The 26523-nt window shown below is 40.8% G+C and overlaps 1 long non-coding RNA gene across 2 annotated transcripts in view; it reads left to right on the top strand.

The window, feature by feature from the left end:
* The first annotated feature begins 1263 nt into the window (after positions 1–1263).
* LOC133047576 (uncharacterized) overlaps positions 1264–26523 on the top strand; it is a 35380-nt gene continuing 10120 nt past the window's right edge. The window contains exons 1-3 of one of the 2 annotated variants that reach the window (XR_009690779.1): positions 1264–1405; positions 1679–1766; positions 2516–2767. This is a non-coding gene — a long non-coding RNA (uncharacterized LOC133047576). Of the gene's footprint in view, positions 1406–1547; positions 1767–2515; positions 2768–26523 lie in introns of those variants that run through there. The other variant, XR_009690778.1, reaches the window with a different exon arrangement.

Below are 26523 nucleotides of genomic sequence, written 5' to 3'. Positions count from 1 at the left end.
TTGACACTGGGCGCTCAGGGTATTATAGTAACATCTAGATTAATAATTATGACCCAGAATGGTGAAGTTATGCTAAAACATCAGAGAATACAGAGGACAGAGTAAGTAAATGACATGGGAATTTGGAAAGAGTTATTTAATCTGTCAGTCATGTCCTACTCTTTGCAACCTCATGGACTGTAATGTAGCCCACCAAGCTCCTCTGTCCATGGGATTTCCCAGGCAAGAATACTGGAGTGAGTTGCCATTTCCTCCTCCAGAGGATCTTCCCAACCCAGGGACTGACTCTCCATCTCCTGCACTAGCAGCCAGATTCTTTACAGCTGAGTCACCCGGGAAGCCCAGTGGAAACATTCAGTCATTTCAGTTCAGTTCAGCTGCTCAGTCATGTCCGACTCTTTGCGACCCCATGAACCGCAGCACGCCAGGCCTCCCTGTCCATCACCAACTCCCAGAGAATACTCAAACTCATGTCCATTGAGTTGGTGATGCCATCCAGCCATCTCATCCTCTGTCGTCCCCTCCACCTCCTGCCCCCAATCCCTCCAGCATCAGGGTCTTTTCCAATGAGTCAGCTCTACACATCAGGTGGCCAAAGTATTGGACTTTCAGCTTCAGCATCAGTCCTTCCCATGAACACCCAGGACTGATCTCCTTTAGGATGGACTGGTTGGATCTCCTTGCAGTCCAAGGGACTCTCAAGAGTCTTCTCCAACACCACACTTCAAAAGCATCAGTTCTTCGGACAAACTCAAATAAACGGACATTGCAAAATAAATTGATCTGTACTTTTCAAAAATATCGATGTCATGAAATTCTAACTCAGAATAAGGTACTGTTCCCTACCAAGGAGAGATGACAACTGAATGTAAGGGTGACAACTGGGGTAAGGCCCAACACCATATATTCTGTTGCTGAAAAAAGACACTGGGGCAACTGGCAAAATCTGAATTATTTGATAACTGGAGTGTGGTAATAAAAAAAATAGAGAATGACTTTGTTTTTAAAGAGAGACTATAAAAGGGAATAGAAAGGAAAGATTACAAAAGAGTGAGAGGAAGAGAGGAATAAAGTGAGGAAAAGAGAGAGGAAGGGAGAAATATTTTTTTTTAAAGGAAGAAGAAAAGGAAAATCCTCCAAAGAGAGCCAATCCTCCCCACAGGGCATCTAGCCAGGGGCTCGGAGGCGGAGCCGCCCTGGGTCTAGCGCCGCTGCACCTCTTCCGGGGCTCGGCCGCCCCTCGCCCGCACCCTCCCACGCGGGGCGAGCCTCGCGGCGTCTCAGAGAACCACGGCGAGGACGGCGGCAGCGAGGCGCTGCAGGCGACGGGCAGGCGCGGGAACCCTGTCTCCACTTCGCTTAATGGCAGGAAACAGGCACCGCAGTCCGCGTTGCCCGGACCTGGGTGGGGCTCTGGCGGGAAGGGGCGGCGGGAGCGCGCGGCGCGGCCCCGCGGCGGTTAGGCGGGGCGGGCCTGCTCCGGGGTTGGGGGCGGGTCGCGGCGGGGCGGGGCCAAGGCGGCTGGCGGCAGAGCGGCCGCCATCTTGGAGAAGGGCAAAGGAAGGGCAGTCGCGGCCTCAGGAGTGTGCCGCGCAGTGGTCTGAGTGCTGCGTATTGCTGGGTATCACTCCGCAGACTCCAAGGGGAAACTCCTGAAATCTGATTTATCCGTTTACAGTGCGAGAGCTTGCACAGGTTGAGACCGCAACAGTTCAAAAGAACAAGAGCAAAGAGACCTCAAAGTTATCTCTGGGCAAATTTAGAAGGTAGCAGTAGCCTTTGTTTTCTGCCTACCTCATCTCTTCTCTTGGTGCTTTTTTTTTTCTTTTTCTTTTCTTGGCCAATGGCAACTCTTTTGTTTGGTTTCCTACTGGAACCCCTATAGAGTGACTTTTCCCTCCACCGGATCAAGTCTTCCCTCTATTTGAGTGGCGTCTGCTGGAAAGGGAGAAAGAGAGGGGAGAATGGAGTTTGATAGCCAAGAATAAAGTAAATACAGTAAAGGATTAATATTTGAAACTATTTGAGTGAAGGATATTTTGTAATAAAGAATCTAGCCTTGCTCTAAGAGAGAAACTGTCTTTGCCTTCAGCCTTGTGGAGGCACAGTATGTCATACTGTTAGGGGAAGCACACTGACTGAAATCCTTCACCCTGGCCAGGCACCATAGTAACCACTTGCATGAGTTGTTTTAGGACAGGAGGTCCTGGTAAAGAACAGGGAGCTAATAAGCCACCACCAATGGGAAGAGTTAGGGAAAGGTCAAAAGGAGACAGCACATGTCCAACCACCTCTCAGAATCCTTCTCACTGGCATCCATCTTGGTTGAACAAGGTGCGAACCACCAGGAAGGCCTCTGAGTCAGAATGATTGGCAAAAGACAACCCAGAAACTAATCCCAGCACCATAAAACCCGAGACTGTGAGCCACGTGGCAAAGCAGTCCTCCTGGGTTCTCTTACCCTACTGCTTTCTGCTCAGCCGCCTTTTCCCAATAAAATCTCTTGCTTTGTTAGCACATGTGTCTCCTTGGACAATTCACTTCACTCCGAAGCGACAAGAACCCAGTTTTGGGTCCTGGAAGGGGTCCCCCTTCCTGCAACAAATGGCGACTCTGGCAGGTGTCTGCTGCGACTGACATCCTGACCACTTGCGGTACTCAGGAACCAGCTTGCCCGCTGATGGACCAGACCCAATGGCTGCAACTGGGACCCTTTTGTCTCTGGTCTCCTCCTGACACAGACAACTGGCCAGAACGCCCCAACCGGGTAAGGAACAAGAGACTTTATTGACCTCTCTCTTTCCTGTCCTTAACCCTTCCTAGCCTACCCTTTTTTTGTAGTCCCCTGGTCCTGGATGCAGGAATATGGTCGAAGGGCCTCAGCCTGAGCTGAGGATTGGAGACTGATCACCTCTTCTTGGCAGAGAACTCCAATTTTTGTTTTGGTCTGGTCTAGTCTGGTCTGGTCTTTGAAATCTTTGAAGACCTGAGATATTTTCATTTACTCTGTTAGTACTTGGATATGAAGTTCTGTGTCTCTATAGGAAGTTTTCTGAGAGACTGTAATGTTGTATTTAAGGGAGTGCCTGATGAGGACTGCCAGGTCTATGTGTGTGTTTTATACTCTGTGTTCTGTGAAGTGATTTGTGATGGCCATTTTGCTTTGTCTAGCTACCGTTTGGTTTAGACCTGCCATCATTTTGTTAGAACTTGATTTTCTTTCCCTGTACCGTGAGACCAGGGCTCTCAGGAACACTTATCTAGACCATCTCTAACTCCCAAGACTGAGGAAAAATGGGAAATTTTTATTTATTTTTTATTTAAATTTTTAAAACTTTTATTTAAAATTTTATTTATTCTAACTGTTATTTATATACTAGTGAATTTTATATTGTAATAGGTAATTCATGACTAACTAAGCTTTGAAAATGAAGCTAGATCTTGTGTTGTGTCTGTCTGAATATGTCTCCATATGTCTTTGTCTCTGGATAATATTTTTGAGATTAATTTGTAAATGAGCTATATTTAATTGGCTTAGAAAAATGTAAGCACTTACGAATGAAATCATTCTAAATTGAACAATGAATTCCAGGTTCATGTGAACTGGAAAATTTTCAATATTGAATACCTGGTATTAATGTTTATTGATCTAACTAATATAGACATGTCTTAGAGTAATTAACATTAAGTAGAATATTTTCATTGTACCTAGGTTTAATATAAGTTAAATATTATTATATCTGTTACAAATTTGTCAACAAGGAAATTACCTCAAGTGAAGAAACTTCTAAAAAATGTAAATGACATATGAGCTTTTAATAAGAGCTCTTAATAAGCTCTATTAAGAATAATTATGCTTTAGGAATGTCTCTAAAATAGTCTCTCCATATTGGGGTAATTTACATCTCTAAAAGTTGTGCTAAACTAAGTGTTGAAAGTCTGTTGAATAGCTCGGTCATTTCCAAATAAAATAAGATTTTGAAACATTTACTACTAAACACTAATTTAGTAGCTCAGAGGGTAAAGAATCTGCCTGCAATGCAGGAGACCTGGGTTTGATTCCTGGGTTTGGAAGATCCCCTGGAGAAGGGAATGGCAATCCACACCAGTATTCTTGCCTGGAGAATCCCATGGTCGGAGGAGCCTGGTAGGCTATGGTCCACAGGGTCGCAAAGAGTCGGACATGACTGAGTGACTTCACTTTCTTTCACTTTCTTTCTTTCAAACACTAATTTCCTTTGACAAAGAAATTAAAGTGATTTGGGACTACAAATGAATAATGTTTAGTGCCATCCTAAAATGTTCTAAGAAAGCAAATGTTTTAGAAATTATCACTGGTATTTATGCTCACTAATCTATAAAATGCTAATATAAAATTAGTTCTTGGTTGCTTAAGGAAAGTAGGAGGAGTGTTTTCAGTAAAAGAAGGTATGAAAAAATACTAAAAAGAGTTATGCATGATCAGGATTTTCTAAAATTGGATTAGTTAGATGAATGGATTTTGTTAGGATTGACTAAGAGCCAGCTAGGTCCAAGATGGTAGAGTTGACTTTCACTAGACCTTGAGCCTTGGTATATATGCCCATTGTGACATATCAACAAGCTCAATGGTACAACCATTAGCATTAACCAAATCTGACCAAATGTTCTAAACCTTTTTAATTGATTGATTTTTTTTGGACAAATCTCCCTATATCGAATTCTGTTGAAGTGCCTTTGACATCTAGTTAACTTTGGTGTGCTTCAGAGGGCCCCTGAACATTCCAAAGAAAGATATTAACCTAATTATGTTTATTTGATTGGTTAAATTGCATTAAAATATTATCAAATGAGTAATAAATCCTCTAATATTATAATGTATGATAAATAGTACTAATATAGGTATCCTAGAAATTATATGTAATTCTTAACATTCTGTTATGTCGTGGTATTCTAATGGAAAACCTGATGACTTCCCAAAAGTTAACAAAAGGACTGAATGAGCCAGCGAATATGCTTATAACTTTCATGGTTTCTATCTGAAAAATTACAGGTTTGATCTTGTGTTTTCTGGGAGTAGGGAAAGCCTTCCTCTCAAACTAATTATGATAGTAATTTGGTAAAAGTATACATTATAAACAAAACAATTATATTTCCTCTCTATCTAACTTCTCCAGAGATTGGGAACTCTTAGCTTTCCAGTAACTTTATCAGATGAGTTAGGAAAGTTATCTCACTAACAGGTGCAAAAATCTTAAGGAATTTTTGAGACCCTGAAAAGGGAAGAATTCACCTAGATTTGTTAGGTGAAATCTGTGATAAGCCTTTGGTGTGAGTTTCCCAGCCCTATTTTATTTTAAAAGTTCAGTCTGAGACTATAAATGTTTCAGCAAAGCAAAAAGTCTATGATCAATTATGTTTATATAAATCATCAGACCAAAATTACTGAGAACAGACCTATTTTGCAAGCAAACTAGCCTTAATTTGGTTATATTTGATTTAAACGAGGGTAATTTTAGGGAGAAAAAGGTGTTTCATTAAATATTAAATCCCAGCTTGTTAATGGAAGTCTGCATCTAGTAAGACTCATTTCCTGAATAGTTTTTTCCTGTTATGTGATATTAATGTGAAATTTAATTGAATTCTTAAAGAACACTCTAAGTTTGCTTCTGAAGCGCTTCTCAGTCATCTATCTTTGGATAAAGATCAGATGCCTCATGAGCTGCAAGCAGGACTGGACAAAGACATAATTTAAGGGACTGTCTCCAACCTGGATAGAAGGAACTTTTTATCAGGTACTCTTAACTGGCTCATGCACAGTGAAATTGAGGGGAAACTGACTCTTAGATTAATTCCCACTTCCAAAGGACCCTACACTGAACTAGTCTATAGAGAGGACAGCTCACCTCATCTCACCTTAAAATGATGCTCAAACAGAGAAGAAACTACACTACACCAGGAAGAGAAGAAGACAACATCAGAGGTAGACAACTTGCCCAAGATGCTGAACCTGATTCATATGATCATTTAAAATGTTTTCTTGACTTCTTAGACCTTTGCATATAAATCAAATGCCTGATCATAGGCCTGAACCTATGCTAGTTTTAAACATCAATCCAATTATTGGGTTTGTGGCCAATTACCTGTGTCTAGTTCTGGGTTACCTTGCTGAATTTCTCTATTCCAAGAATAACTGGTTGGCCCTGAGAAAATTTACTTAAAAAAAAAAATATATATATAGTCAGATTCAAGTCACTATTGATATTACTAGATGGGATCCTCTCACCTGGCCAATTAATAATGCCTGCTCTGACTCTGGCCATAAATTTGAGTTTTCTTCTGTTACTCAAGCTCAATCAGAGCAACAAGCAAAGTTTTAACAATGGAAAAAAAAATCTCCCACAATTATGGGATGGATTTATATAGATAACACCAGGCTATGGTAATTTAGATTTAAAGTCTCCTCTATGTTGGAAACAATTAAATCAGACAAAGGATAATCAGTCTAGTAACATTAGAAAACTGGGCTATGTGCCTTATAGACTGTGCCAATATATAATTTCCCTGGAAGATAAAGATTCCTACAGAGTAGACTAAGTTCAATGACCTGGGATATACTGGGCTACACCTAATGGAAGCTCTTAAGTCTTACTTATGACTTTACTGATACTGCTGACTGTGTTATTTGTACTTCGCCTGTTTTGCAAAATTGCTCTTTCTTACACTACCAAATGTTTGACTGAGGCCTCTGATAAAATAATATATAGTTCCATATGAGATTGATGATGGTAACAGTATAACTCTGCATATGGGAAGAAGCAACAAGAGGGAATGTTTTCCTGGACCAAGAGGCTAGTAAGACAGGTGGTCCATAGAATTTTGGATACTGTTTTATGGCCTAGTCCAGTAATAGCACATTGAGTGTCCTGTCAACAAAATCTTTGCCAAAACCTGAGAATGGACAGTCTCAGCACCATGGGATAAAATAATCATGAAATGACCCCCCTCCCCGCCCAAATCATGATCAAGTTTATGACCAAGAAGGGGCTCTGCCAATTAAAAACTGACACTTGCCATCTACCTCTATAAAGATTAAATCATGGCCACTGCAGCTGCTGATCTTCAACACCCCTGAAAGGGGTTCAGGGTGGAAATCAGGAATGAGGTACTCTGTGCTCTGGGCAAAACTGGCAGAGCAGGCCTTCAGGTAGTTAGATCTTTTAAGGAAAAGATTTCATGAGTCCCAATTCTTGCATCTTCTCATACCTAGAGAAACACTGACATTGTTAATGGTGACATCTGCTTTGACTATTAAGGAGAATTTTACAATTAAAAGTCAAAACAGAATAGCTATGGTTCAGACATCCAGGAAAATCACTAGGGGATACTATGGGTGTAATTTCAGGCTAGATCCTGTATTTCTAAACACTTGAGTTTTCTGAGTTGTGTCAGGCTTGGATGCCACCAGACATTCTCAAAACAATGTCTGCTGGCAGCTAACAGCTACAACTTTACTTTTTATACAACTAGAAAACTGGCTACCTGGCTACAAGTCTCCCCAAAGTACTAGGTCCAGACTGGGTTTCAGGCCTATTCTAAAAATTAAATGAGATTTCTTTTGTCTCTTAAAATTTCAGTGGTCACTCCTCCAACTACTTCTAGTTGGGTCTGTTATACTAAAATGGCAGACCAAGACATTGCAATTTTAATCATACAAGACTCAGATCTAGGACTTAGAACTCAGAAATACTTGCAATTCAGTGTCTATTCTCCAAACTGAGGCAGTCCTGTGCCCCATTTTGACAGGAAGTTATCAGAGTCATAGTTTTGCAGTTCCTTAAATTAAAACTGAGCAGGACTCCATGGGGTTCTGGCGTACAGATATGTTCTGTATTCTCTGTTTCTTGTTCTTAGGATAAAAACATTCATTCAGCTTCCTTGACCTTCCATGAGTCCCAAAGAGCAGATTCAAACAGTTGCTAATCAGGGAAGGGAGGGGATATAGAAACAGAGGAGGAACAATCGAATGGTGGTACAGCCTTGAGACAGGGTTCTGGGTCCTACTAAAATAAATAAATAAATAAAAGCATAACAATGTCTTTGAGTTCTTCTACAGAACTGGGACCCCCACCCAGGTGGAGGATGGTAACTTCATGCTGAACACAAGATTGCTAGATCACTGCCCTGTTGCCTCACCACCAACCAATCAGAACAAGGTCATACTCCCTGCAGCCGTCACCCCACATGTCACCTTCTGTTTCTGGGGGCAGGGTGATGACCATCTGTTTAGGCCTCCTGTTTGGCCCCGTCTGTTTCATCTCTGAGAGGGGCCAACAGTTTCAAGCTAAATTGCTGTTATTACAAGGGTGAATGCTGGTTTCAGACAAAGAATACCTCGACTTAGACCAGGTAGAGAGAGACTTCTGCTCTGCTAGTCAGGCCTAGGCCCATGCACAGCAGGAAGAAGTTACAGAAGAAAGAGACCTCTGCACCAATTCCCAAGAAGTATCTTGAGTATGAAGTCTCTCAGGGGGGAGTTGTTACAGGAAGCACACTGATTGAAACTGCTCACCCTGGCCAGGCACCATAGTAACCATTTGCATGAGTTGTTTTACGACAGAGGTTCTGGTAAGAAACATGGAACTAGTAAGCCTCCACCAACTGGAAGATTTCAGGAAAGGTCAAAAGGAGACACCACATGTCCAATCACCTCTCAGAATCCTTCTCGCTGGTATCCATCTTGGCTGAACGAGGTGTGCACCAACATAAGGACTCTGAGTCAGAATGATCGGCTAAAGACAGCCAGCAGACTAACCCCATTACCATAAAACCCGAGACTTCAAGCCACGTGGCAGAGCAGTTTTCCTGAGTTCCTTTACCCTACTGCTCTCTGCCCAGGTGTTGTTTCCTAATAAAATCTCTTGCTTTGTCTGCACATGTGTTTCCTCGGACAATTCATTTTGGAGTATTAGGCAAGAGCCCAGTTTCAGACCCTGGAAGGGGTCCCCCTTCCTGCAACAATACCTGATGTGTGCTTTATTGCTCAGTTGTGTCTGACTCTTTGTGACCCCATGAACTGTAGCCTGTCAGGTTCCTCTGTCCATGCGGATTCTCCAGGCAAGAATACTGGAGTGGGTTGCCATGCCCTCCTCCAGCAGATTTTCCAAACCCAGGGATGTCATACCTGATAAGAATGTTTCTGTTTAGGGCAGGAGCTGGCTGTGCTGAAAAAAAAACCTACCATGTAATTTATGATGGGACTTCAGGTCATATTGTATTATTAATCCATCTGCAACAATCACATGGGCAATCAACTGATCATGTCTGCATATCGAAGATATAATAAAAATTCTGGACACTAAAGCTCGAGTGAGCTTCTCAGATTGGAAATACTCCGTACATATTGATGCCAGGAGAGTAATGCAAGCTGAGAATAATAGACTTTGCTTTCAGAACCCTCATAGACTTTGCCTTATGCATCTCTTCCTTTGGATAGTTAGAATCTGTATACTTTCCCTGTAATAAAATATAACTCGGAATATAATTGGCTTCAATGAATTCTACAAACAAATTTTTGAATCTGAGTGTATTTGGGAAACCCTCCCCTGAAAACTCTGAACTTCCAATTGCTCTCAGAAGTGAGAGTGGGCTTTATGGGCTCTTTCCTCTAACTCTGTAGCTGAACCATAACTCTTGAAGTTGCAATTAGAAGTCTTGGGTTGAGGGACAGTGCTCTCAACCTTGCAGCAAAACAAGTTGCATGGAATTGTTAAATTTTATTATAAAATTTTTACTGTGTAATATAATACACTTAAAAGTGTGTAGAACAAAGTTGTATCACATAATGTTTTATCACAAATTGAACATTCAAGGTAAAGCAATGCTTCTCAACCAATCTGTGGTGGACTGTTTTCTTTTTATTTCATCAGTTTAAAAATTAAAATTAAAGTAAAATACTAAAAAGGGATAGGAAAAATGCAGATTTATAAAAATACATGGTTTGGGGAACCAGTAAAAATGGATTATCAAATAAATAGTAAGAAAAAAAAAAAGAGAAAATCCCCCACTTGTTTTTAAAATTGTATTTATGGTTTACCCTTGAACAATTAAGGGGCTAGAGGCACTAATACCTGTACAATCAAAAATCCTGATATAACTTCATAGTCAGTCCTCCACACCCAAAGTTCTGCATGTGTGAATTCAACCAACTTTGAATGGTATAGTACTGTAGTATGCATTTATTGAAAAAAATCTAGGTGTTAGTGGATTCACGAAGTTCAAACCCATATTCTTCAAGCATCAACTGAATTTATTTATTCTTAGGTAGGAAGGAATTAAGAGTTTGGGTTTTTTGTTGTTGTTGTTGTTGTTGCTTTTTATTTTTTTATTGATGTACAATTTACATATGTTAGTTTCAGGTATACGGTATTGATTTAATATGCATATATATTATGAAACTATCACTATAATAAGTATAGGTAACATCTGTTACCATACATAGTTCCTTTTTTTGTGATTACAACTTTTAGGATCTACTCTCAGTAATTTTCAAATATGTAATATAGCATTAACTATAGCCACCACAGCATCCCCATGGCTATTTATTTTATAACTGGAAGTTTGTCTCTTTTGATCACCTTCAAAAATCATAAAAATTATCTGGTCAAATACAGATTCTGAGTTTATTCTCAGTTTCTCTACTTGTCTCACTTGGATTCAAGCACTAATGTTGGCAACTAGAATTCAAGTACTGAAAAAAAAAAAAAAAAAAATCACCGGACCCAAAATGACGATGCTTGCAAATAGACAAATATACATTTTGTTAGATAAGACTACAAGGATACAATATGACAAAAGCATCAAAGTAAAGCTCTCTCCCAGCAAGGCATCCAGAGAGGTCAGATACAAGCTCCAGTTGTTTTACCAGTGCAGAGCCTTATTGGACATACTTTCTCTTTTGAACCATCAATACATGCATAGATTACCGGATAGCATTACCAACTCAAAAAACATGAGTTTGAGCAAACTCCAGGAGATAGTGAACAACAGGGAAGCCCAGTGTACCACAGTCCATATGGTCACAAAGAGTTGGACATGACTTAGTGACTGAGCAACAACAAATTTTGACTCAGGCCAAAATGGAGTTTAATCTGGTGCTTCTTATACTGGCTAGTTGTGTAGCTGTACTCTTGCTATACAATCTTCCCCAGTGACAGAGCATTCCAGGTATCACACTGAGATCAGGTAAAATTCATCGATCTCAATATTATAAAAAAATAAGACTGACAAGATGGTATAAACTACCTCTACATTCCTCAAACCCGTGTTAACAAAGCACTATTATTTTTTAAATTGCTTTTTTATAGACACTTTACAATGTTGTGTTAGTTTCAGCTGTGTTTCTGATCTGGTGGCTCAGATGGTAAAGAATCTGCCTGCAATGTGGGAGACCTGGGTTTGATCCCTGGGTTGGGAAGATTCCCTGGAGATGGAAATGTCAGTCCACTCCAGTATTCTTGCCTGGAGAATCTCTCCTCTTGGACAGAGGAGTCTGGCAGACTCTAGTCCATGGGTGTTGGGGTCCTTTAATGGACTGGAACCTGGAGGTCCGGAGTTGATAATAAGAAAGTGAAAGAAGGAAAGACGCTAATATTCCCTGGGTTATGCAGCAGGCCTCCGCGCCCCAGGGAATCAGAGAGAGAGAGAGAGAGAGAGAGAGAGAGAAAGGACACAGGGACTCAAGTCTTTGGCGGAACAAGGGTTCTTTATTGAATTCTGTGTGAGTATATATAATGTAATACAAGGCAGCTTCTTCAGATAAAGATCAAAAGACCAGACTTTACAAGTTACCAAGGAAACAGGGAGCAATAGAGACCATAAGGCCAAAAGGCAATCCATTTCAAAAGAGGGTCGTAAATAATCCCTTTCACCATATGGAAAAGCTAATGAAGGAAATCCTATGCAAGCATCCCATCTCTTTGATCTCAATCCTGGGAGAGGCTTGCCGCTTCTCTCACTCCTGACAGAAACTGATAAGGAATAGAGGGCCTAAGAGAGATAGGAAGCAGCACACAGGAATCCTACTGTTAAACATTCTCTGACAATTCCCCCTATTTTACTGTATTTGTAAAAAAGGTCCTGACCATTTGAGTTTGTTTAATTTTAACAATTTTTGCAGAAAGGCAATGTAAACAACAAATATAACTGCCAAGACAATTGCCAGAGTTACAGTTCCAGACCCGATGCTGTGGGTGATGCTTTGAAACCATCCTCGTGGGTCTAGCTCAGATAATTGATCAGCTAGTTGTCCAGCTAAAATTTTCAGATTGGTGGATGAGGGCAGACTTTTAGAGAAGGTTTCAAAAATTTCTTTTTGCAATAATTGTGCATTCAGAGAGGCATTATCATGTATATTTTGTAAATGAAATTTGATTTGCTCCCAGTTATAGGCACTATGATTGAATTGAACAGGAGTAACACAAAATTGAGTAGAATTCCAATCACATTTTAGTATCACTTGTTTTTGTGCATCTATTAATTAATCTCCAACCCATTTGATGGCTGTTTTTAGTTCCTGTATTTCATCTTGAATATCCTCATCTATCTGAGCCTGAGTGGCCCACATAGTATGAGCATCTTTAGTAATTTTGGATAAAATTATGTGCTTGAATTGAGGTTTGTAAAGAAATGCCAGTGACAGCAGCAGTGGTGCAAATACCTATTAATCCCAAAATGCCAAGAATCAGCCATCCAATGAATCGTTTAGATCATCAGAGTAATTTAGTAAGTAACCGGGAAGCAAGCCCGGTCATAGGACCTTGTTCCCAATGCCACTGGAGATTTACTGGTAACCACAAATTACGTCGAGATCGAAGAATCAAAAGGGATTCATTTCTTAAGGAAATAGAGTTAAGACAGGTATATAATTTGCAATTTATACACATTACAGAACATAAAGTCTTATTGAATTGTAAGTTTCCTATAGCTAAAACAAAAGGAAGGGGAATACAAGCTTGTATGAAATACGATTGATTATAGCAAAAGAAATAATTACTATGAGTACAACTGGTTCCTGTGAAATGTCTGGTCCAAGTTCCAAGTTCTTCGATGCTTGCATCAAGTTTCCATATGTCCCATTGTTCAGGCCCAGTTTGTTGATCAAGGACGATCCAAGGACAAGGGGGTGCCATTCCACCGTCAAGTCAGCCAAGAAGTCCTTTGTCGTGGTAATGTTCCACCGTAGTGTTAGTAACTTTCTAAGCGACTTGAGTAGCATAATCGCATACAGTGCTGTTAATGTCATCTGAGCAGTTAGACAGCCACATACCATGGGGTCCCCAATTGACAATGGTGTGACTAGCCACAAATATTAGTTTTCCTGATTTGGCTTGACATTTGTCCCAACGAACAGGAGTATATTTAAAGTTCTTATAAGTAAACCCTTCACATAATGTTCTTTGTTCTTTTCCTAGAGTCTCAGTAGTGTTGACATGGTTTTCAGAAAAGAAAGAGCCGAAAATAATCCAAGCAATGTCCGAAAGTCTTCTTTTGGAGACAGGAGGAAAGCCCAAGTTTGTCGGCCCACGTTTATGCATAATTCCCCTGGGCCCAGGCACAACGGAAGGAATTCATAGCCTAAAATAATGTTAATTAGTTTTCCCTCCTCCCCAGGGTGTGAGGGCCCCTTCACGTTCCAGGGAGGGGGCATATGGGTGGAGTCATTGGTTGATACAATCGGTCCTTTCTCCATTTTACGACCTGCAATAAAGGGGGTTGGGTAAGTAAGCCCAGGAAGTATGATTAATTAATCTGGCTCGACTGGGGGATGTGCAGGCCAACAGAGTAAGCATAGTGATAAGAAGGTTTTCAGGACTCCGAGGCATTCCCTGTTGAGAAACCAGATTTTCAGCTTGATTAGTAAGGGTTTTATTTGTCCCCAAGAGGGGAGGTCATAAGATTGATGTTGCTGAGGGCATCTGCTTTCTGGAGATCTTTAAAGCTGATATGGCCCATATTGGAATTTCTTCCTTCTGGGTTTTTTGTTGTTTCATCTCCATTTTAAATGCTGGGGGCCCCCTTGGGTCGAATCTTCCGAAAAGGAAGCCATGTGAATTTGTTGGATCCATCTGGGAAAGTACAAGCATACCCCTTTCCCTGTAGGATTAATTTCCCAGATTTCCATTGTTTATTGAACCCATCTTGATACCAAATGGGCAGAGGAAGAGAAGTGTCCTTCAATTCCTTGAAATTTGTTTCTGCTCTTGTCAAGATATCTCCTTGTGGTAAGTTTAAAAAAAAAAAATTAAAACAAATAAAGCTCTATTAACAATAGTTATAGGTTTAGAAAATATCTTATATTGGAATCTAGTAGAGTCTGCTTTAGAAAGGGAAGGTAGCAATGTTCCAGTGTATTCCCCCTTTATTAATTTTTTTATTTGCAATTTTAGTGTGTGATGTGCTCATTCAACTATGTCTTGTCCCTGTGGGTTATAAGGAATACCTGTGATGCGTTTAATAGAAAATGATTGTAAAAATTGTTTAAAGTGTCTAGAAATATAGGCAGGGCCATTGTCGGTTTTAATAGAGCTAGGCATTCCCATTATGGCAAAATAAGCTAATAGGTGAGTTATAACGTGTTGTGTAGCTTCACAGCGAAGAGGTGTGGCCCAGATAAAAGAAGAATTTGTGTCAATACAGACGTGTAGGAAAGAAGATGGAGGAAGTTAAGGGCAATGAGTTACATCCATCTGCCATAGTTCATTATGTTGTAATCCTCGAGGATTGATACCTTGTGCAATGGGTCAAAGATGTAAGGTCTGCAGGTAGAGCAATTTTATTAACATTTTTTTTAGCCTGGCGATATGGGATTTTCCATAGCTGGTGTAGGGAGCCAGCATTGTTGTGTAACAGAGCATGCTGTTCCTCCAGAGTAGCAAAGGAAACCAGTTTATCAGCCTGCTCATTACCATGAGTCATGGGGCCGGGACGGTAAGAATGTGCTCAAATATGTGTAATATAAATGGGAGAATTGAGGTTTCTAATAACAGATTGTAGTTCGAAAAAGAGTTGTTGAGTAATAGGTTGATTGGAGTTTATGGTGGAGGTTTCTGTATTTTTTAATACAAAAAGTGAGTACAAGGAATCAGAGACTATATTAATGGGATAAGGATGTAGGTAAATAACTTGAATAAGAGCATATAATTCATTTTGCTGAGCAGAATGGAATTTAGTGTAAAAAACTTTATATTCTTTGAGAGACCAGAATGAGGCTTTAGTGTTCTTAGTCCCATCTATATAGAAAACTTCAGCTTGAGGTATAGGCTCTGAGCTGACGATGCAGGAAATAATAAATTCAGTATTTCTGAAGAAATTCCATAGCTTGTTAGAAGGATAATGAAATGAAATTTCTCCAAAATATTCCAAAAAAGCTATTTGGAAATCAGTAGAAATTTGTAAGGCATTCTCGAATTGAGACTTATTGACAAGCATCACAATTTTATGGGGATCAGAGCCAATTAGAGTTTTAGTCCTATTTCTTCCATTGATAATGATTACAGCAATTAAATCAAGGTAGGGTTTAAGTGACTTTATTCCTCAAAAATGGGTATAGATCCATTCTACTGGGTGTTCTTCTTGGACAAGAAGTCCCGTGGGAGAATGAAGAGAGGAGAGTACAAACAGTTCTAAAGGTAAATCTAGTCTAATGAGAGTAAGAAATTGCTTTTATAATTTATTTTGTACCAAATAGAGTTCCTCTCATGCCTCTTGAGAAAGTGACCAGGGGCTATTTAAATCAGGGTCTCCTTTCAAAGTATTAAATAGATTAGTCAGTTGATAATTAGCAATGCCTAAAGAGGGTCTCCTCTCGGTCCCTGACCTTGGATGTGGGGTAGCTCCTCTCTGCCACTCCTGTGCCATCACAGCCGTCATGCTTCTGCACAGTCCTAGGTCAGGGGCGGTGGCCAAGAGGAGCTACCCCATACCTGAAGTCAGGGGCGGTGGCCAAGAGTTGGACAACTAACCCATGTCCAAGGAGCAGTGGCTGTGTGGGCGCAGGAGGGCTGGGAGGAGCTACTCCACGTTCAAGGTCAGGAGGGGTAGCCATGAGGAGATACTCCTAGTCCAAGATAAGGAGCAGTGGCTGTGCATTGCTGGAGCAGCCGTGAAGAGATACCCCACGTCCAAGGTAAGAGAAATCCAAGTAAGATGGTAGGTGTTACAAGAGGGCATCAAAGGGCAGGCACACTGAAACCATAATCACAAATAACTAGCCAACCTGATCACAGGACCACAGTCTTGTCTAACTCAGTAAAACTAAGCCATGCCATGTGGGGCCACCCAAGATGGACAGGCCATGGTGGACAGGTCTGACAGCATGTGGTCAACTGGAGAAGGGAATGGCAAACCACTTTAGTATTCTTGCCTTGAGAACCCCATGAACAGTATGAAAAGGCAAAATGATAGGATACTGAAAGAGGAACTCCCCAGGTCTTTAGGTGCCCAATATGCTACTGGAGATCAGTGGAGAAATAACTCCAGAAAGAATGAAGGGATGGAGCCAAATCCAAAACAACACCCAGTTGTGGATGTGACTGGTGATAGAAGCAAGGTCCAGTGCTGTAAAGAGCAATATCGCATAGGAACCTGGACTGTTAGGTCCATGAATCAAGGCAAATTGGAAGTGGCCAAACAGGAGATGGCAAGAGTGAATGTGGGCATTCTAGGAATCAGCAAACTAAAATGGACTGGAATGGGTGAATTTAACTCAGATGACCATTATATCTACTACTGTGGGCAGAAATCCCTTAGAAGAAATGGAGTAGCCATCATGGTCAACAGAAGAGTCTGAAATGCAGTACTTAGATGCAATTTCAAAAATGACAGAATGATCTCTGTTCATTTCCAAGGCAAACCATTCAATATCACGGTAATCTAAGCCTATGCCACAACCAGTAACACTGAAGAAGCCGAAGTTAAACAGTACTATGAAGACGTACAAGACCTTTTAGAAGTAACACCCAGAAAAGACATCCTTTTCATTATAGGAAACTGGAATGCAAAAGTAGGAATTCAAGAAACACCTTGAGCAACAGGCAAATTTAGCCTTGGAGTACAGAATGAAGAAGGGCAAAGGCTAATAGAGTTTTGACAAGAGAACACACTGGTCATAGCAACCACCCTTCCAACAACACAAGAGAAGACTCTACACATGGATATCACCAGATGGTCAACACCAAAATCATATTGATTATATTCTTTGCAGCCAAAGATGGAGAAGCTCTATACAGTCAACAAAAGCAAGACCTGGAGCTGACTGTGACTCAGATCATGAACTCCTTATTGACAAATTCAGACTGAAATTGAAGAAAGTAGGGAAAACCACTAGGCCATCAGGTATGACCTAAATAAAACCCCTTATGACTGTACAGTGGAAGTGGGAAATAGATTTAAGGGACTAGATCTGATAGACAGAGAGCCTGATGAACTATGGACGGAGGTTCGTGACATTGTACAGGAGACAGGAATCAAGACCATCCCTATGGAAAAGAAATGCAAAAAGGGAAAATGGCTGTCTGAGGAGGCCTTACAAATAGCTGTGAATAGAATAGAAGTGAAAAGCAACGGAGAAAAGGAAAGATATCCCCATTTGAATGCAGAGTTCCAAAGAATAGCAAGAGAATAAGAAAGTCTTCCTCAGCGATCAATGCAAACAAATAGAGGAAAACAACAGAATGGGAAAAACTAGAGATCTCTTCAAGAAAATGAGAGATACCAAGGGAACATTTCACGCAAAGATGGGTTCAACAAAGGACAGAAATGGTATGGACCTAACAGAAGCAGAGGATATTAAGAAGAGGTGGCAAGAATACATAGAAGGACTGTACAGAAAAGATCTTCACAACCCAGATAATCACGATGGTGTGATCACTCACTAGAGCCAGACATCCTGGAATGTGAAGTCAGGTGTGCCTTAGAAAGCATCACTATGATCAAAGCTAGTGGAGGTGATGGAATTCCAGTTGAGCTATTTCAAATCCTGAAAGATGATGCTCTGAAAGTGCTGCACTCAATATGACAGCAAATTTGGAAAACTCATCAGTGGCCACAGGACTGGAAAAGGTCAGTTTTCATTCCAATCCCAAAGAAAGGCCATGCCAAAGAATTCTCAAACAACCACACAATTGCACTCATCTCACATGCTAGTAAAGTAATGCTCAAATTTCTCCAAGCCAGGCTTCAGCAATACATGAACCATGAACTTCCAGATGTTGAAGCTGGTTTTAGAAAAGGCAGAGTAACCAAAGATCAAATTGCCAACATCCGTTGGATCATCGAAAAAGCAAGAGAGTTCCAGAAAAACATCTATTTCTGCTTTATTGACTACACCAAAGCCTTCTACTGTGTGGATGACAATAAACTGTGGAAAATTCTGAAAGAGATGGGAATACCAGACCACCTGATCCACCTCTTGAGAAACCTATATTCAGGTCAGGAAGCAATATTTAGAACTGGACATGGAACAACAGACTGGTTCCAAATAGGAAAAAGAGTATGTCAAGGCTGTATATTGTCACCCTGGCTATTTAACTTATATGCAGAGTACATCATGAGAAACTCTGGGCTGGAAGAAACACAAGCTGGAATCAGGATTGCTGGGAGAAGTATCAATAAACTCAGATATGCAGATGACACCACCCTTATGGCAGAAAGTGAAGAGGAACTAAAAAGCCTCTTGATGAAAGTGAAAGAGGAGAGTGAAAAAGTTGGCTTAAAGCTCAACATTCAAAAAAGTAAGATCATGGCATCCGGCCCCATCACGTCATGGGAAATAGGTGGGAGACAGTGGGAATAGTGTCAGACATTTTTAGGAGGGGGTTGCTCCAAAATCACTGCAGATGGTGTTTTCAGCCATGAAATTAAAAGACGCTTACTCCTTGGAAGGAAAGTTATGACCAACCTACATAGCATATTGAAAAGCAGAGACATTATTTTGCCAACAAAGGTCCGCGTAGTCAAGGCTATGGTTTTTCCAGTGGTTAGGTATGGATGAGAGAGTTGGACTGTGAAGAAAGCTGAGCACCAAAAATTTGATGCTTTTGAACTGTGGTGTTGGAGAAGACTCTTGTGTGTCCCTTGGACTGCAAGGAGATCCAACCAGTCCATCCTAAAGGAGATCAGTCCTGGGTGTTCGTTGGAAGGACTGATGCTGAAGCTGAAACTCCAATACTTTGGCCACCTCATGCAAAGAGTTGACTTGTTGGAAAAGACCCTGATGCTGGGAGGGATTGGGGGCAGGAGGAGAAGGGGACGACAGAGGATGAGATGGCTGGATGGCATCACTGACTCGATGGACATGAGTTTGTGTAAACTCCTGGAGTTGGTGATGGACAGGGAGGCCTGGCGTGCTGCGATTCATGGGGTCACAAAGAGTAGGACACCACTGAGCAAATGAATGGAACTGAACTGAAAGAAGGTCTAATCCAATGTATATCACCTAAGAGTTTCTATAAATCATTTAAGGTTAATAATTTATCAGTACGAATATGAGTTAGTTGGGGAGTAATACATTTTCTATTAACAACAAATCCTAAGTAATGATAAGGTGTAGAGGTTTGAATTTTTTCAGGGGCAGTAATTAATCCAGCGTTTTTCAAGCATTGTTGAGCTATATCAAACATGTGTTGAGTTTCTAAAATGGATGGAGCTGAAAACAATATATCATCCATGTAATGGATAACAAGAAAGTCAGGACATTGTTTACTCACATTCTCAAGGGCTTTAGCTACATAGTACTGACAAATGGTGGGAGAATTCACCATTCCTTGAGGCAATACAGTCCATTGGTATCATTTATGAGGCCCGATATGATTAGGACAAAGGAGGGAGAAAGTGAATCTCTCTCGGTCTAAAGGTTGTGTGTGTGCGTCTGTTAGTCACTCAGTTGTGTCCGATTTTTTGCGACCCCATTGACTGTAGTCCACCAGGTTCCTGTCCGTGGGATTCTCCAGGCAAGAATACTGTAGTATTCTAAAGGGTGTAGAGGTATATTAAAAAAGAAATCTTGCAAATCAATAATAATGATGTGCCAATTTTGAGCAATAGTGGTAGGTGATGGGATTCCTGGTTGTAATGCACCCATAGGTTTCATAGATGCATTAAATTTTCTAAGGTCTGTTAAGAGATGCCATTTGTTAGATTTCTTTTTTATAACAAAAATTATGAGAGTTCCAAGGAGAGCAAGATTCCTCGATATGTTTCAATTCTAATTGTGTATCTGTAAGTTCTTTAGCAGCCTGTAGTTTCTCTTTTGTAAGGGGCCACTGATCTGTCCAAATAGGCTCATCATTCTTCCAAGTTATTTTAATAATTGCATTATTTGTTAAATGAGCAGTGGCCCCTAGGAAAAATGTGGAATGTTTCTCTGAGTTTGCCATTGCATAAGTAAACCCCTTCCTATTAAATTAAGTGGTGTATTTATCACATAAGGTTTTAATCTTGCAGGTTGGCCTTCTGGTCCCTCACATGGGTAGATTTGAACACTTTGATAAACTTCTTGTACTTTGGTTTGAGAAATTCCTGCAGTTTGCCAGGAGATTTTTTGTATAGGCCAGGATTTGGGCCATAAATGTTTGGATATAGTAGTAACATCAGATCCAGTATTGAGGAGACGAGAAAATCTTTTACCATTAATTTTGATATTTATTTATGGTCGGGCATATTCATATAACAATGATGTCCATAAAGATTATCTTTGATCTGTACTGCTTAATCCGCCTGTCTGTACATCATTAGAGGAGTTAATAGAAATGCAAGATAAAAGGAGTAAATGAGCAATTTTGTCCCCCTTTTTTAATTGCCATAAAATCTGAGATGACATCATAATTTGAACTTCTCCTTTATAATCTGAATCAATTACTCCAGGGTGAACAGAAATCCCTTTAGAAGTCAAGCTAGATCAGCCAAGTAAAAGACCAAAGGTTTGTGGGGACAGGGGCCCAAAAAGTCTGGTAGGTATTCTAGAGGGGACTGCTTGAGGGTAAAGGAGAAAGTCATTTAGGGCTGGTATATCGACGGCAGCACTGCCGGATGTTGAGGGTTTGAGGAAAAAGATGGAATTTGCCCCTGGTTTTTGTTGAAGGGGAGCTGGGGGTTTCCCTGCTTGGAGTTTCCCAAAATAGGTTTTCCTTCAATATCAAATTTAGATTTACACTCTTTGGCCCAATGCATTCCCCTATGGCCGTGGGGGCAGACTTTTGGAGTTGTTTTTTCTTTTCTTTTCTTTTTTTTTAGCTTTCTTAGGGCAATCCCTTTTTAAATGTTTCTTATCCCTGCTTTTAAAACATCCCTCATTTCCCCTTTTAAAGCAAGCAGCGATTGTTTCAGCTAGCATTTGCATTTTTTTGAGTTTCTGATCCTAGATTGTGACAAGCCTTCAAATAATCAATAATGGTCCCTGTCTCACGAATTGGGGCTATAGACTTTTGACATTCCTGATTCACATTTTCATAAGCATGTAATTTCTCTAGTTGCCTTTTAGTTTCTTCTCCAATTACAGTATGGGAAATAGCAGTTTCTAATCTAGCTAAGAAATCAGCATAAGTTTCATTAGGCCCTTGCAATATTTTAGTGTAGCTACCTGTAGGTTCCCCTTGAGGAGTAATTGGATCCCAGGCTTCAGGGGCCACTGTTTTTTAATTGTTTATGCAACTGAGGAGGACAGAGCTTCTATAGCATCAAATTGTCAGGTGCCAGTTAACATTTCAAAAGTAATTTGGATTGGGGGAGCGCCAGCTCAAGCTTTCTTGTTAGCATGATCTCTGGCTATATCTTGAAACCACATTGTCCACTGAAGATACTCTCCTAGTTTAAGGACAGCTTTTATTAAAATTTGACAATCATAGGGAATAAAATTTCCAATAGAAGATGCCATAGTATTTAGAATCTGTCTAGTAAACGGTGAATGTGGGCCATAAATAGTTATAGCCTTTTTCATTTGTTGCATGTAAAAAAGGTTAATACCTTCCTATTGAGGTATTATTTGCCCTTGAGTGTTACTGGGAAGGCAGAAAAACCATCGGCTTCAGAGACTTGTGATTGCAAAGCCAGCAATTCAGAGAGCCTCTGTCGCGAAGGAGGGTGAGTAGGTAGCAATTTTTTGCAAATATGAGTTTGTGCTAAAGACTTATCATTATTATCCAGAAAAGTATTGCCAGCTTTGGTGTCAGAAAGTGTCTCAGAAGAGTCATTGTCAGAATCATTAGGTTCTAGCAAAGGAGAGACTTTTGGATTCATGCCTGTTGGCAAAGGAGGAGCATTTGGAGCAACTGGGGCAGGGCTCATAGGAAAAATCTGAAATATTTTATGTTGTTCTATTTGGTCCTTTTGTAAAGTTTCATCATATAATTCATATTCGTGTAATAAGTGTTCTGTCTGTTTTCAAATATTGGGAGGGCTAGAATTGCCTTGAAATGACAGAATTACAGCTTTAATGGGAGCCCACAGGGGCCAGAAATCAATTGCAATATTTTTTCCCTGTCTGGCAGCTTGTTCAACATTCTCTTTTACCCAGTGCCAAATTTCTAAATCAAAACTGCCTTCATCAGGTAACCAGGGATTATGTTCAACTATTGTTTGAAGGCAAGCCTCTATCCGCTGGTACTAAACTGAAAGTCCCTGAAATTTAAATAAATGATGAAGTAAAGTGGAAAAGTGGTGGGGCTTTCCAGACGTTTGACCCATTTCCTTGTACTTACCGATCTCAATAGGCCCTGAGTCACTCCATCCGAAGTGCTGCGTATATCAGGCCCCTGTTCTGGGCGCCACTTGTTGGGGTTCTTTAATGCACCAGAACCTGGTGGTCTGGAGTTGACGATAAGAAAGTGAAAGAAGGAAGGAGGCCAATATTCCGTGGGTTACACAGCAGGCCTCCACACTACAGGGAATCAGCCAGAAAGAGAGAGAGAGAGAGAGAAAGAGAGAGAGAAAGGGGCACAGGGACCTGAGTCTCTGGTGGAACAAAGGTGCTTTATTGAATTCTCTGTGAGTATGTATACTGTAATACAAGGTAACTTCTTCAGATAAAGATCAAAAAACCAGACTTTACAAGTTACCAAGGAAACAAGGAGCAATAGAAGCCATAAGGCTAAAAGGCAATCCATATCAAAAGAGGGTCATAAATAATCCCTTTCACCATATGGAAAAGCTAATGAAGGAAATCCTATGCAAGCATCTCATCTCTTTGATCTCACTCCTGGTTGCCGCTCCTCTCACTCCTGACAGAAACTGATAAGGAACACAGGGTTCAAGAGAGATAGGAAGCAGCACACAGGAATCCTACTGTTAAACATTCCGTTACACATGAGGTCACAAAAAGCTGGACATGACTGAGTGACTAAGCACAGCACAGCTGTACAATGATGTGAATCAGCCATAAGTATACATACACCTCCTCCCTCTTGAACGTCCCTACCACGCTGCCCCCCATCCACCCCTGTAGGTCATCATATGGCACCAGGTTGAGCTCCGTGTGTTATACAGCAACTGTCCAGTTGCTATGTATTTTACACGTGGTAGTGTATATTTTTCAATGTTACTCTTTCTATTTGTTCCCTCCTCTTGAAAGGTTGTTGCTGAACCATAAGATGCAGGGATTCTTGGCCTCTGGAAGAGACGAATTCAATCTCGGGCCAGAGACGAGGCTGGATCGCTCAGAGCTTTTGTATAATAAAGTTTTATTAAAGTATAAAGGAGATAAAGAAAGCTTCTGACATAGGCATCAGAAGGGGGCAGAAAGAGTACCCCTCCTGCTAGTCTTCAGCTGTATGTTATATAGTCATTCACAGTCTGTTAATGAAAAGAAAGGAATGTCTTAAAATTCAGAATGGCACCAGATAATTCATCCCAGGCCATAAAACGATTGACTTGAATCTTGTAGAATGGCAGATTACCACACAAATAGTTTCATTTACATAGATTAGGGGAACAATATCTGAGTATAACATACTGGTTTGTCAAGTAGTTTGAGCCATTTGGCGGAACCAACTTGAAGACAGAGTCTGGGGTACATTAACGTAGCTTAAAACAAATATTTCCATAAGGAAAAATGTATTGGTTAACTCAAGGTTTTGAGAACAGTTAGCTTCAGGTGAAACCAGGTGTCATGGCAACACAGCATTTTAAGAGAAACCTCCTTTTAAATTTGTACAGAGAAAGAAAAAAAACAAAAAACTCTAGTTGGTTTCCTCCTGCCGCTTAAGAGAGATAAAAATGTCTGGCACTTGCTTGCCTATTTCCTCTGTTTGGAGACCTCTGGCCTTCCTGCCTGTTACCCTCTCACTCTCTTTCCACAACTGTGTCCACAAGTTCATTCTCTCTACACCTGTGTCTCTACCCCTGCCCTGCATATAGGTTCATCAGTACCATTTTTCTAGATTCCATATTTTTGCATCAATATACAAAATTTGTTTTTCTCTTTGTGACTTGACCCTGTATAACAGGCTCTAGGTTCATCCATTTCAGCTCAACTTACTCAAATTGGTTCCTTTTTGTGGTTGAGTAATATTCCATTGTATATATGTACCACAACTTCTTTATCATTTCATCTGTCAGTGGACTTCTAGATTGCTTCTATGACCTCTGTTGTAAATAGTACTGCAATGAACATTGGGGTTGTTGTTGTTGTTCAGTCACTTAATCATGTCTGACTCTTTGCAACCCCATGGACCAAAGCATGCCAGTCTTCTTTGTCCTTTACTCTCTCCCAGATTCATGTCCAGGAGTCAGATTGATGTCCATTGAGTCGATAATGCTATCTAACCATCTCATCCTCTGCTGCCCTCTTCTTTTTCTTTTCATCTTTCCCAGCGTCAGCGTCTTTTCCAAGGAGTTGGTTCTTCCCATCAGATGGCCAAAGTATTGGAGCTTCAGCTTCAGCATCAGTCCTTCCAATGAATATTCAGGATTGATTTCCTTTAAATTGACTGATTTGATCTCTTTGTAGTCCAAGGAATGTCCAAGGAGTACCAGGAGTAAATAGTGCTGCAATGAACATTGGGGTATATGTATCTTCTTGAATTATGGTTACCTCAAGTATGTAACCCATAGTAGGATTTCAGGGTCGTATGGTAGCTTTATTCTTAGTTTTTAAAGGAATCTCCATACTGTTCACCATAGTGACCATATCAGTTTATGTTCCCACCAACAGTGCATGAGGGGTCCCTTTTCTCCACATCCTCTCCAGCATTTTGATGATGGCCATTCTGATTTATATGAAGTGATACCTCATTGTAGTTTTGATTTGCATTTCTTTAGTAATGAGCAATGTTTAGCATTTTTTCATGTATATATTGGCCACCTGTATATCTTCTTTTCATACTGTTCATGGGGTTCTCAAGGCAAGAATATGAAGTGGTTTGACATTCCCTCCTCCAGTTGACCATGTTTTGTCAGAACGCTTCATTGTGCCCTGTCCATCTTGGGTGGTCCTTCATGGCATGGCTCATAGCTTCATTGACTTATACAAAACTGTGATTCATATAATCATTTTGGTTAGCCTTCTGTGATTGTGGTTTTTGTTTTGGAGGCTATGGGATTGTAATTCTTGCTTCTTCTGGTTGCCCCCTGAAGGATGAGGATAAGAGGCTTGTGCAAGCTCCCTGATGGAGAGACTGGATATGGGGGAAAACTAGGTGGTGCTCTGGTGCAGAGGGCCATACTCAGTAAATCTTTAATCCAATTGTCTTCTGATGGGTGGGGCTGCTCCCCCTCCCTATTAGTTGTTTGGCCTAAGGCAATCAAGGCCTGGAGTCTACAGGAGGCTATGGTAGTGCTATTGGAACTATGAAAAGGCAAAAAGATATGACACTAGAAAATGACCCCTCAGGTAGGTAGGTGTCCAGAATGCTACTGGAGAAGATCAGAGAAATAGCTCCAGAAAGAATGAAGAGTCTGGACCTGTGGGGGAATGATGCTCCATTATGAATGTGTCTGGCGGTAAAAGTAAAGTTCGACGATGTAAGGAACAGCATTGCACACAAACCCAGACTGTTAGGTCCATGCATCAAGGTATTTGGACTTGGTTAAGGAGGAGATGACAAGAGTGAACATTGATATTTTCAGTCAGTTCAGTTCAGTCGCTCAGTCGTGTCCGACTCTTTGCAACCCCATGAATCACAGAACGCCAGGCCTTCCTGTCCATCACAAGCTCCCAGAGTTTACTCAAACTCATGCCCATCGAGTCAGTGATGCCATCCAGCCATCTCATCCTCTGTCGTCCCCTTCTCCTCCTGCCCCCAATCCCTCCCAGCATCAGGGTCTTTTCCAATGAGTCAACTCTGCATGAGGTGGCCAAAGTATTGGAGTTTCAACTTCAGCATCAGTCCTTCCAATGAACACCCAGGACTGATCTCCTTTAGGATGGACTGATTGGATCTCCTTGCAGTCCAAGGAACTCTCAAGAGTCTTCTCCAAAACCATAGTTCAAAAGCATCAATTTTTCGGCGCTCAGCTTTCTTCACAGTCCAACTCTCTCTTCCATACATGACC

Source organism: Dama dama, chromosome 27 (genome assembly GCF_033118175.1).
Source record: "Dama dama isolate Ldn47 chromosome 27, ASM3311817v1, whole genome shotgun sequence".
In the NCBI taxonomy this organism is placed as follows: Eukaryota; Metazoa; Chordata; class Mammalia; order Artiodactyla; family Cervidae; genus Dama; species Dama dama.
This window is presented reverse-complemented; position numbering and strand designations above follow the sequence as displayed.